The sequence below is a fragment of the Eptatretus burgeri genome, chromosome 4 (assembly GCF_056783735.1).
Source record: "Eptatretus burgeri isolate ZD-2024b chromosome 4, Ebu_testis_v1, whole genome shotgun sequence".
NCBI classification, from domain to species: Eukaryota; Metazoa; Chordata; class Myxini; order Myxiniformes; family Myxinidae; genus Eptatretus; species Eptatretus burgeri.
The window spans coordinates 116,068,106-116,081,792 of NC_140964.1; the positions used below are offsets into that span (position 1 = coordinate 116,068,106).

The following is a 13,687-nucleotide window of genomic DNA, read 5'->3' on the forward strand; positions in this document are numbered from 1 at the left end:
CATTAAGCGGCTCGTGGCCAAGTGGCCCCGTTGAGGTACAATCTCTCGGTAATCTACTCGTGCGAATAATTAGGTATATCGACAGTTCGGCGATTGACCCTGTAGCGTGGGTGGAGTGTGGACAAGGTTGTGGTGTGCTTAAGAACACACCCGTGGATAGTTTTCGGCATTGCTCCAGAAAGCCGCGACTGAATTGTTCGTCCGGTGGGCGTACGGCCGAGATTCAGCTAAACGCGGCTGTTCGCATGCCGGCGGGTGAGAATTCGTAACAATATATATATATATATATATATATATATATATATATATATATATATATATATATATATATATATATATATATATATATGTGTGTATGTATATATGTATATCATACAAAGTGAGGTGGTGTGTACATTTTGAAATTAAAAAAGGAAGTATTTTGAACATGAAGGGCTACAGAATGGAGGGTAATGGAGTTGTGGAAGGAGGGGAGGTTTTGAGGTAATCAATGGGAGACTAGCGATTCAAGAAGACTGTATTAATGTGTATGTTAGGGAAGATCAAGGAGGGATAACAAAACAAATCCGTCATTCTGCGAGAGGAAAATGTATATGGATCCAAGCTAATGTTTTGTGTCTCATTCATAATAAAGTTTGTTTGACTTTTAAAATGTATAAAGCTGAGCTATGCAAAAACATTCAACAGCAATCTCATTTTGTGTCAGTTTACATTACAGGTATATCCTGCAGCATGAACTTACTTTTCTGCCCCATTAAAACAGCCATAGATTTAAGAATGTTTCAACCACTCCATTCACTGAGTGCAACAAAGAGGGTAAAGGTCATAGATTATACTGGAAACACAAGATGTTGTGAATACGCAGTGTGTCAGGCCATGCCATCAGGGAGTCTTGTGGTTTGGCTGAAGTTCTTTGTGAAGATCCAGCCTGCTCAGACGATAAGTGTGAACAGGCCTTGCTAATCGATGAAACTCATTGGCTACATTGCATTGATAAGCTGCTGCCATTGGTCTCACAGGCCCTCTCCAGCAGTGGTCATCCCACGCACGTCCCTTTGGTGTTGATTAAGGAACAGGCATGGGAAGTGCTTTTGCAAGACAGCGTATTGCAAACAAGTAATAAATTACAGAGCAGCATGCAAGTGCAGGCAAGATCGGGTTTAAGGAGACAAATTTAGTGCAAGCTGGCTTCACTCATGAGCTTGCTTATGAGCATACTCCCATTGAGATGCCTGCAGATGTTGGCGCATCCTGATGCCATTACTCCAAAAAGTGATGAAGCACAGCCTCTGTCGCAGTGTCTTTTGGAAATGCTTGCGCAAAAGCTTTTATCCTTAGTGGAAGGACCTTGCCCTATATTTTCCCTCTCACCTCCACCCTTTATCCTACTGTCTGCTTCTTTGCTTTAAAACAAAGGCATTTCATACAAAACTAAGAGATCCCATTACATTGCGAATTTTGCTTTCCACATCACCTCAAATTAAGTAATTGTTTTTTTTTTCTTTTTTGGCTGTTTTAGTGAATTCAGCATGAATTATAAGACTTCAAAAATATGGTGACCTAGCCCATCTTAGTTTGTCGTTTCATTTGTAAAAACATTCTAAGGTTGCACATAGCATTGGGATATTGGTGTCAAACTCTGCTTAAAATTGTTTTGTATTAAAATCAATGATTTGACTCTTTTGATGTTCGAGGTAGGGTGTGTGTTGGTAAAATGCATTTTTTGTGCAATTGCAAGAAATTGAATAAATATGTGGCATACTGACCATCATACTTGCATTCCCTTCCTGCTGCAATGTTATTCAGCACATGTGCATAGATTGGACCGGATTTCGTTCTGAATTCATCCTCCTGGTTCCATCATTTTTAATGTGGCATGATAATCAGACTTGGTGGTGTAATGGTAAGAGCATATGCTTTGAGTCTGGGAGGTTGGTGGTTCAAACCTGACTCTGGGTGGTTGGTGGTTCAAACTCTGGTCGAGACATCCAAAAGACTGAGTAAATGTTAAATGATGCTTCCTTGCTTGCATTTAAGAGGTTAAAAGCATGGGCAAACAATGCTGGGAAGGCAATGGCAAACCATCCAATATAATTCTCGCAAAGAAACTGCTTCAGCAGCAACAATGCTCGGAAAAGAGTATGGTGCATCAAAATCAAAATCAGATGATGCTGCTGATGCAGTGCACTTGCACCTGAAAGTCGGAATTTGTAGTTTGTACAGGATGCTGGTGATAACTCACCTACACTTTGCAAAAGACGTCTACGAGCAGCAATCAATTCTATAAAGTCGACCAATTCCACCATCTAATGGAAAAGTCAAAGGTCTACCATAAAGTTCACCTGTCACAGTGAATTATAGGAGGTGAGTCCCCAGCTGAATGTGTAGTCCAAATGGATGACGCTCATTGATGCAATGTCCAGCCTGTGAAGCAAACACCATGAGTCTGACAGTTTATGGTATGGTCAGTGATCGAACCCAGATTAGAAAACTCAAAGTTGAGTGTAATATTTCTGAGCTTTCCTGCTAACCCAGTTGCTTCCATGTTGATAACCCTTATTTTCACCGAATGCTTGCCAATCTGATATCTCGATGCACTTGGAGATTAATATCACAACTATCCTGTAATTAAATGGGAGATAAAACTTCAAAGGATTTTTATGGAGAACCTTCTGCTAATAACGAAAACCACAACAGAAACATGGGACAGTCTGGCCTCAATTGGCCTCCATTAATTTTTGAGCAAAAACATTTCGCAGGAGTGTCTAATGGTTACCTGTCTGGTGGGAGACAAAGTGGTAGACTTATTTTCATTACAAGTTCACTTTGCATCTGGCATCTGCTGGTCAGTATGCAAGGCAGGGAGTAAAATTGTTTGTGGATAGCCACCGTTAGGCTGAATGTCACTCTCATGAATTCTGTGAAATGGCTTGGAAAAACAAGCAAGCAGGTGTACAATAAGGACTGGTTTGAATGAACAACAATTAATGGTTACAATTTTTTTTACTGATCATTTAAGGCTTGTGGAGGAGGTTATAGCGACAACAACGTCAGTAGGAGACATCAATATGCTTTATATATATATATATATATATATATATATATATATATATATATATATATATATATATATATAAATACTAGCAGAGTACCCACCCTACAGGTGATCTTGTTTCAAGTATGCAACATGTTCTTCTGATGCATACCTTTATTTGGGCGGTGTATAGGCAACTGACAGCTCTGTGTAGGCCAAAAAAGAAAAAGAAAAACCAGAGTTACGTGCACGAAGCAAAAACATACCTAATGCTTATAATTTAAAGCACATCACTGCACTGAAAATGTGGGACAGGAATACAGTACAGTATATGATGGAGACTTGTAATGCCCTCCCCCACCTGGAGGGGATGCTGCACTATACACATTTACATGGAGAATTTGCGTCCCTCTCCCTCCCCCCATGTCCACCAGCAAAAACGAAAAACACATCTCTACACTAAATGGGGTCATGCTGATCCTATATAGCAAGTGTGGATGGAATCGGCCCAGAACTGTAGGAGTATCGCTGTAAACAAACAAACAAACAAACAAACACACAAACACCGGTCCGTGCATTATGGTGAGGATAAGTGAAGAAAGGGGGAAGTGATTCTGAATTTAACGTTCCATCTTTATCTAATTTTAACATTGTTCCTAACAAATGGGGTCAGGAACAACGCAGGCATGATAGGCCGAATAAGTTCCCAGTTTATATTTGTGTAATGTTGTTAAGAACAAGAAGAAATGGGGAGGGAGGACAGAGAGTTCGGGGTGTGGGTGCATGGAGTTGGAAGAGGGAGATTGAGATGTTGGGAAGGGGGGGGGGATTGAAGACTTGGGGTTGGAAGGTTGGTTGAGTACTTAAGTTTTAGAGCAGTTGAGGACTTGAAGAATAAAGGGGGAGAGGATGACAGAATTGGGTTGGGGGGAGGGCAGAGAGGGGGCAGAGTTTGGATCAAAGGGTTTGATGCTTTTGACGTGGGGGGTGGGGGGCGGTGAGTTGAGGACATTGGGCTGGGAGGGGGATTGAGGATTTCAAAAAAGGGGAGGGGAGCACAGACTTTGGTTGTGGTGGTTGGGTAGGTGGGCAGAGAGAGGACAGATTGTGGAGGGGGTTGAGTTCTTGGGATTGTGTGTGTGTGTGTGTGTGTGTGTGTGTGTGTGTGTGTGTGTGTGTGTGTGTGTGTGTGTGTGTGTGTGTGTGTGTGTGTGTGTGTGTGTGTGTGTGTGTGTGTGTGTGTGTGTGTGTGTGTGTGTGTGTGTGTGTGTGTGTGTGTGTGTTTGGGGGTTGGGAGCTGAAGTCACATTTTACATTATGCAGAATTTCCATGAGTACCAGGATAGTTCTGTTGAGTCTTTTGTGTCCATTGGGTCGTTTTGGTTCTCAAGGTATTTGGGGTCCTCTTAATCTTTTAGGTTCTCTCAGTCTTTTGGTTCCTTTGGGTATTTTGGATCCCCTGGGTCTTTTGTCTCTTCAGGATCTTTTGTGTCCTCTCATTATTTTGGGTCCTCTGGGTCTTTTGGATCCTCAGGGTCATTTGGATCCCCTGAGTCTTTTGGGTCCTTGAGGTGTTTTGGGTCCTCTGGATCTTTTGGATGTTCAGGGTCCTGGGAGTCTTTTGCATCTGTGGGTCTGGGTCCTCGGGGTCTTTTGGATCTTTGGAGTATTTTGGGTCTTTGGGGTATTTTGGGTCATTGGGGTATTTGGGGTCTTTTGGATCTCAGAGTCTTTTGTCTTGTGAGTCTTCAGGGTATTTCAGTTTTATAATCGTCTGGGTCTTTTGGGGATTTGGGGTCTTTAGGATCTTTGAGGTCTTTAGGGTATTCGGGGTCTTTAAGGGTCTTTGGGGTCTTTTGGGAATTTGGGGTGTTTTTGGTCAATGGAGTTTTTGGATCTTTTAGGGTCTTTGATGTCTTTTGGATCTTTCTGGGTCTTCAGGTTCTTTTGGTTCTTTGGGGGTAGTTAAGGGTCTTTAGGGTCTTTTAGGTCATTTAGGTATTTAAGGGTCTTCAGGGTCTTTTCAGTGTTTGAGGTATAATTTGAGTCTTCAGGGTCTTTTCAGTGTTTGGGGTATAATTTGAGTCTTCAGGGTCTTTTCAATATTTTAGGTCTTTTGGGTCTTTGGGGTCTTTTTGGTCTTTTAGATCTTTTGGCTCTTCAGAATCTTTTGGGTCTTGAAGGGTCTTCGGCATCTTTTGGGTTTTCGGGGTATTTTTGGTCTTTGGCATCTTTTGGGTCTTTGGGGTTTTTGGGGGTTAATAAGTCTTCTGGGTCTTTGGGGTCTTTAGGTCTTTGAGGTATTTTAGGTATTTTGCATCTTTGGGGTATTTAAGGGTCTTTGGGATCCTGGGTGGGGGTCTTTTGGGTCCTCTGGGAACATTAGGTGAAGTATTTCAGGTTACAATAGTGGGTGATGTCAGGTGAGCTGTCCAACCAATGGGTGAACAGCAGATATACATACGTACATACATACATAATCACACTCTTGCTCCATTATATATGTATGTATATATATATATATATATATATATATGCATATATATATATATATATATATATGCATATATATATATATATATATATATATATATATATATATATATATATATATATATATATATATATATATATATATATATATATATATATATATATATCTATCTATGCATATATATATAATGGAGCAAGAGTGTGATTGATATATATATATATATATATATATATATATATATATATATATATATATATATATATATATATATATATATATATATATATATATATATATATATATATATATATATATATATATATATATATATATATATATATATATATATATATATATATATATATATATATATATATATATATATATATATATATATATATATATATATATATATATATATATATATATATATATATATATATATATATATATATATATATATATATATATATATATATTGAAAGGATGTCAGTGGACAAGGAACAAAATTAAACATGCCCTCTCCGCGTGTAAAAGTTCCTTTGTTATATAAATGCATTTTTGTCATGATTTAGATAAACACTCTTCAGCGATAGACGATTAAGTTTGAATGGGTGATCACACATGATTAGCAATTCCACACGTGTTTAACATTTAGATGCCTTTGTAAATTTGGCCTTGTGTCTTCATCATCGAAGAATGTGGAAAAGTCATTGGCAATCCTTGACTGATTATGCAACTGTCTGCGACTACACCAGCACTTGGGTCCTAAAAACCTGTTCTGCTGTTCCTGCACATCCCCTTTCTTCTCTCTTCACCTGGCAATCCTTCTTCTTCTCCCCCAACAATGGATGGAGGCCCTCAATCTCAGACACGAGATCTCGGCTCTCTCGACATATCTCAAACATTAAATACAGTCTGGCAACTCACTTTGCTCTCTAAACTCTGCCTATGACATCCAACACTACCACCACACATAGCTTACTGACTTCCTCTACTCTCATAGCCAATGTGGTTCTCAGCAGGATCTTCTTATCTCCTCTCAATCTCAAGGCTGTAGTTCCCCAAGGCAGTCATGTCCACATTCATATTCGAATCTTTTACAATGATCTTTATGACTGGAAAATCCTCTTTAGCTTTTTGCTGATGACCCCACCCTCTGGCATAATTTCACTCATCCCTCAGAAAGGCAGGCAGTAGCCTCTCTCATCTCTGCAGACCTTGATAGAATCATAAGCTTGTCCAACACTTTGAATATGAAGTGCAATAATGAATGCATATCACAGTCTCATGGACTCTCTGAAAAGACCATCTGGTGTGGCATCCAATCTATATCCTCAATAACCCACTTGAACAAGCTAAATCTCTCAAACTTTTTGATGGGCAAGCTACACCTCAAAGTTGGCCTCAAAAGCCAGTCACCGACTGGGCATCTTTTGTCATGCAAAGTTTTCCTTGGCACATCTGAACTTTTATCAACCTACAAAGCCTTCATCTGCAGGTTGATGAAGTACTGCTCTCTCTCCTCTGGGCTGGCGCCCCAACCTCACACCTTGATCAATTTGGTGCCATGCAAGCTGAGGCCTTCAATAGAATTTGAATCTCCTGTGATGAAGCTGAGTCTCTGGGCCTATCAGTTTCACATCATAGACAACTCGGAGGTCTCTATTCTGTACCACATCCTTTTTGGTCTTGCATGCTCTGTTCTTTCTGTGCTTTGCTCCTCCCATCCCCCTTCCAGTTTTCTGTAGGCATATGCTGTCTGTCAGTAACCCCCTTCTTTCCATACTCCCAAGATCCAGACTCACTGCTCACCTCCACAAATTCCTTACTCTTTTTCCCCTCAGAGTCCATGGGCCAAAGGCCAGATTTTGAGGAATTGGTACCACCCAGATGGACAAAGGCGCATCGTGTTTTTCTGATAGATCTATGTCTGTAGTGATGGATTTAAGGATGATAACCTTTTTCTGTGGTAGTCTTTTCATAGTAATCATCCCTTGAACTTGATGATGCATGTTCAGATTCAGAGCCAATAGTTTGGGGTAGGGAAATTAAAATGATCACTACTCCTGGAAAAATCATCCTATCAGAGCAAGTGACCACTCAAAATGTGTATCCTGGGATCCTTTACAGAATAAAAATAAATATTTTCCGATGTAGGTCAAATGTAGGTCAGCAGAGGTCAAAAGGTCACCAATTTTTGGGCTTGCCCAAAATCTGGAATACAGTCATAAATGGCCCTACAGAGGGTATGAACAGACCTTAATTGCCACTTTTACACATAGGATTGTTTTATTAGATGTCCTGCTATGATTTTAACCCACCAATGTTCAAGGATATTGCATAATGTCCATCCTGTACTAAACGAAACACGCCGTATGTAAAAAAAGTGCTTAAAATGGCTGTTCTAAGGCAAGAAAATGGAAAATGCCCATAGCGTTGCAGCCAATCAACCTATAGTAGTGAATAACCCCTTAAAATATTTGTCTCGGAGGACTCCACAAGGCACATCGCGAATTTTGACCTTCAAGGTCAAATTTTCAAGGTCAAGGGTCAAATGAGTGCAAATTTTAAAGAGTTTCATAATGCAAATATCTATCAAGTAGAATCAAGTACAAAGTGAAAAACCACGTATGTCACCCTAATATTTCCCTTTTAATCACAAATTAATAAGAAAATGTGAAGAAAATCCAAGAGAAAACCATCAATAATGCCTTAACGGTTAAGGGGTAAATGTTCAGAATATAACACTGAACAACAAATTTCAAAATTTTTTTTTTACTGGAGATGTGTAAAGTGATTAAGACTAATTTGGGTACGCTGATTTCAAAAATCATAACCGTTTTGCTGTATCACGTCAGGATTTTCAGGAACAGAAATATTCCAATTGCCTAGAAGTCAGGATTTCAATGAAATTTACATATGTCTTTAACATGTCTATTTCGTACAATTGTTGTTAACTTGTGTTATATTTCTTTCTTTCAGATAAAGATGAGTAGGCGTTCCTGTACCAATCATCCTGACAACTTCTGTTATGTCTGTGGTCGGTATACCAAAAAAGATCAACAGCGAAGTATATCTACAGCAGTGAAAATGAAGGCCGCCTACTTTCACTACTTCGGGTGTAAGGTGGGGGACCAAGAACAGAGCTGGGCACCACACATCTGCTGCACAAGCTGTCACACAACCTTGACTCAGTGGTTGGTGGGCAAGCGAGCGAGCATGCCATTTGCGGTGCCCATGATATGGCGTGAGCCGCAGAATCATCATGATGATTGTTATTTCTGCTGCACAAGCATCGCCGGCTTCAACAAGAAGAATAAAGGTCACATCAAGTACGCTGACTGCGTCTCTGCTCGTAAACCTGTGCCTCATGATGACGAGAACCCCGTTCCAACACCTCCAGCTGATCAGAACATAGCTGTAAGCAGTGGTGAAGAGGATGGTGATGATGAACCTCTTGAACCCGACACTCAAGAATCACACCTTCTGAACCAGGGAGACTTAAATGATCTTGTAAGAGATCTCTCGCTGTCAAAGGCGAAGGCAGAGCTGCTTGGATCAAGGCTGCAGCAGTGGAATCTACTTGAACCTAACACCAAGATATCCTTGTTCAGAGCACGTCACAGAGACATGGCTGAGTTCTTTGAGATGGAAGACACGATGACTTTCTGCAGTGACATCAACGGTCTGTTGAAAGAACTTGGGTGTGATCACGATCCTGCAGACTGGCGCCTCTTCATCGACTCGGGGAAGAACAGCTTGAAGGCTGTTTTGCTCCACAATGGCAACGAGAAACCATCAGTCCCACTGGCACACGCGTTCGGCATGACAGAGACCTATGAGACTATGCGGCAGCTGCTTGATTCCATCAAGTACAATGACTTCAACTGGCACATCTGCGGAGACTTGAAAGTGGTGGCGCTGTTGTTAGGGCTGCAGTCAGGCTACACGAAATACATGTGCTTCCTTTGTCTCTGCGATAGCAGAGACGACAAGAATCACTGGACGAAGAAAGATTGGGAAGAGCGAAAAGAGCATGTACCTGGTCGACACAACGTGAAGCATGTCGCCCTTGTCGACCCAGCCAAGGTTTTCCTTCCACCACTCCACATAAAGCTCGGCTTGATGAAAAGTTTTGTACGGGCAATGGATCTGAATGGGCGTGGGTTTTTATACCTCAAGGAAAAGTTTGGCAACACCTTGTCGGAGGCCAAGATCAAGGCTGGTGTCTTTGTTGGACCACAAATCCGACAGATTATGAAGGACGAAACTTTTCCGACAACTCTAAACCCCAAAGAGCTGGCAGCGTGGAGGAGCTTCAAAGCTGTGACGGACAACTTCTTGGGGAACGAGCGCGCGGACAACTATGAAGAAATAGTGCAGCAGCTGCTGGAGTCCTTCAGGAAACTTGGCTCCAAGATGTCCCTGAAAATCCATTTCCTACACCAGTACCTGAACTTCTTCCCTGACAACTTGGGAGCAGTCTCGGACGAGCACGGCGAGCGATTCCACCAAGAGATTTCACTCATGGAGACGAGTTACCAAGGGCGGCACAACCCGAACATGATGGGCGATTTCTGCTGGTTCCTGCATCGTGAAACTGACACAGAGCAGCACAAACGCAAAGCCAAATGCCTAAAGCATTTTTAATTACATTCTAGTGGAGTTTTTCTGTAATTTCTATAATTTTGAAGCATTCATGATGAAATAAATGAATAAATGAATTTTTGTAAATTTCATTGAAATCCTGACTTCTAGGCAATGGGAATATTTCTGTTACTGAAAATCCTGACGTGATACAGCAAAACGGTTATGATTTTTGAAATCAGCGTACTCAAATTAGTCTAAATCACTTTACACATCTCCAGTAAAAAATTTTTGTTGTTCAGTGTAATCAGATAGTATATGTGGGCCTATAATGTTTCCAAAAAGAACTTGGTGCCTTGATGTTAGCTTGGTGTTAGAATAAAACGAATGCTCCCAGTTTAAAACTACAGCCAATGGGTAGCAGCCATAAAATTACTTTCACTTTCTTCCAAGCTCATTTTCAGAGAAAGCTGATTTGAGTGCAGAAATGTAAACTAATGACACAGGTAAGCTAAAACATGACTCTGGAGGTAATATAGATACTCTATGTCATCATAGAATACATGATTATGCTCTGTTTTAAGTGTTATGATGCTCTAAACCCGAGTCTCCACCACACACACACCCTTGTTTCACATTGGAGCCAGTCATGCAGGGAGCATGCATTATTTTGTGGAGTTGTGGCTCATGATTCAATCCTGGCCGAAATAATAAGTTTCAATATAGTTAGATTGACTTGGCAAATGTCAAGTAATAATGAAGCTTCCATTGATTTAGTTGTGTCTTTTTCAGGTATGACGGTTGACTAACAGTGGCAACAGGAACTGCCACTCCTCCAGTGCCAAGGCGGTTTAAGCCGGCTCCATACGAATGTATGCTGGACTGTCGTGAAACTGAAAGTGATCCAAGCGCCAAGCTGATATCTCCTGTTCATTACAACTCATGGGAAACGTTACGCAGAGCTGCTGAGATAAGGAAGCACAGTGGCATCTTGGACTTGACAAAGAATCTAGGTGAGCGGGAGGTGCCAAATGTATGGTACCATCGAAAGTGCCGTTCTCATTTTACGCTGAAAAAGCTGCTTGATAGGATTGTTGCACAAAATGAGTACCAGAAGTCGCAAACTCAACGTACCAGCAAACGGTCAAGTGGTGAATTTTCTAGACTCTATGAACTGAAGTGTATATTGTGTGAAAAGGACCAATTTGTTAAAAAAATTTGAAGACAAGAACACCTTTGGTTCTGTGTCGGGAACTTCGGGCAGACAATACGATCAGGGATGCAGCGGTACGGAAGATGGATGAGAGAGTTCTTGCACTTGTAAGTCGAGATCTAGTGGCCGCCGAGGGCCACTATCATCGCAAATGTTACAGAAACTACACACGACCAGGACAAGGACAAGTTGATGCCGAGGAAGATCATGACGTTGAAGACATGAACTATGAAGGTGCCGTTGACATTGCAAAATGTGACTTGTTCTCGTTTGTTAGACAAATGTTTACCCAACCTTGTGTGATTCCTATGGTGCAGTTGACATGTAAATTAACTGAAAGTCTAGCGACCCTTGGGTTTACTATTGAGCTGTCAACGAAAAAACATATTCTTCTCATGCTCGAGATGGCGTTTAATGATACATTGATTATGTTAATCTTTGGTAATGAAGACAATGGTGCTCTTCTTGTTTTCCCCACCTCGCTTACAGTTGATAGTCTTGTCAAAGATTACCAGGCTGTAAGAAAGGAGCTACAAATGATCAAATCAAATTCTGATGATAGCCTTGTTCCTCAGGCTGCTCTTGCATTGCGCCAAGCTATCAAATCCCAGGAGATTTGCAAAGCCTGGCCTCCTGATACAAGTATCTCCAGAACTCCAGAGGTATTGGTTCAATTTTACTGTACATTGTTGACCGGTGGAGGGAACTGTTCATGTCCTTCAGAACGGGTGCAAAGATTGACCACCTCATTCAGCCAAGATCTAGTGTATGCAGTCACAAATGGGCTTGAGAAGTGTGGTGGATTTTTTTAACCCACCCCATTGTGATCGTTGAAGGATTCTTCCTGGCCGATTGTGGAATCCTATTTGACTTCAGGCAGAGTTTAACGTTTGTCCGATTTGGTTATAAAATCCTGCATAAAACCCACCGACACTGATAACCGATGTCCACACAAATCCTTTCTTTGAAAAAATTTATTTTCTAATTATCCACCATACACTTCTCACCCTCGTACAATGAACTTAAGAATCCCCATTTGTTGCAATATTATTTGGTTCTATTTCATTATTTTTACTTTGAGTTAACAGTTAAACCAACCCGATTCAATTCACTTCCACATTACATCAGAGAGTTTTATTCTAACTTGGTACTTGGTCAGTCCCAAGGAGTACAAGCCACTGAGATACTATACTTCCTCACGTGCTTGCACTGAAACAATTTTACATTTCAAAGCATTTTATACTTTCATGGGAGAGTGGTGGGGGCTACCAACCCAGACTGCAGACGTGTCATTCAGGCGAGAAACCACTACGTACATTTCGAGGCAAAGGTTTGCTGTTATCAGCCCAGACCAAGACATAAAACTTACATTTCTCAAACCCCATTTGTTACAATTTAGAATACATTAATATAAATTTTTCCTCCACAGAAGCCACCAAATCATGTACTCCTACCATATGCCATCAAATCCTTAATCCGGGAGTGCAAGCCTGGAGACTGCGGGTGCATCAATAATGGATTCAAGTGCACCTACATGTGCAAGCTACAAACATGTGAAGACCACAATGGGGAAAACCAGAGATGTCAAGATAAGCCAATTTTGAAGAAACTGAAAAACAAAGTTTCAAGACTTTGGTGGACTGTTTAATAACTGTCATATAGATTTCTTTTCCAGTAAAAGGAAGAGTGATCATTGGCCGATCAAATTAAGCATGTAGCATTTGCCAAGCTTCTGTGTTATTAAATTTAAGAGCAAAGAATGAATCAATGTTGCAAACTGACATCACTAGTTATTCCCTTGTTTAATAATTGCCATGCAATTTTAACCCAGCATGTGTAGCAAATTCATGCTTGTTGGTTATTAGCATACATTACATGACTTTGGTGATCACAGATTATTTTTTTCAACATAAAACGGTCATTGATTTTTTGTTTGATTGGTGTTCAACGCCATACTCAAGGGTATTTCGCTTATATGACGACGGATTCTCCATTTCTTACTCCGTACAACTTAATATGATGGAAAACCGGGAGGAAGCCAAGGATAAACCACCCCCACGATAGCCGAAGTCACCTCATGTGACTCCCTCATATACCTAAGCATGTTGATTGGGCACTGTGTACATCGAATGAGGATGGCTACTCAGACGCGCTAACCATTAAGCCACGGCGTGGGTCCCATAAAAGTCACAATAAAGGTTTGACCAGGCTTGAACCACGATATGCACCAACTACGGAGCCCATGATATAACCAAATCGGCTATTGTAGTGCTCAGAGTTTATGCTGTAAAAGTTTTACAACCTTTCATTTTTTAGTTTCTCAACTTTGAATATTATGGTGGAACAGTTAACATGA

The 13,687-nt window shown here is 40.7% G+C and overlaps 1 long non-coding RNA gene across 1 annotated transcript in view; it reads left to right on the top strand.

Annotated features, from left to right (window-relative positions):
• Positions 1-11,899, top strand: part of LOC147028944 (uncharacterized) — a 22,690-nt gene extending 10,791 nt beyond the window's left edge. Inside the window, exon 4 of the long non-coding RNA XR_015057778.1 lies at positions 10,911-11,899. This is a non-coding gene — a long non-coding RNA (uncharacterized LOC147028944). The remainder of the gene's footprint in view (positions 1-10,910) is intronic.
• The last annotated feature ends 1,788 nt before the right edge of the window (positions 11,900-13,687 follow it).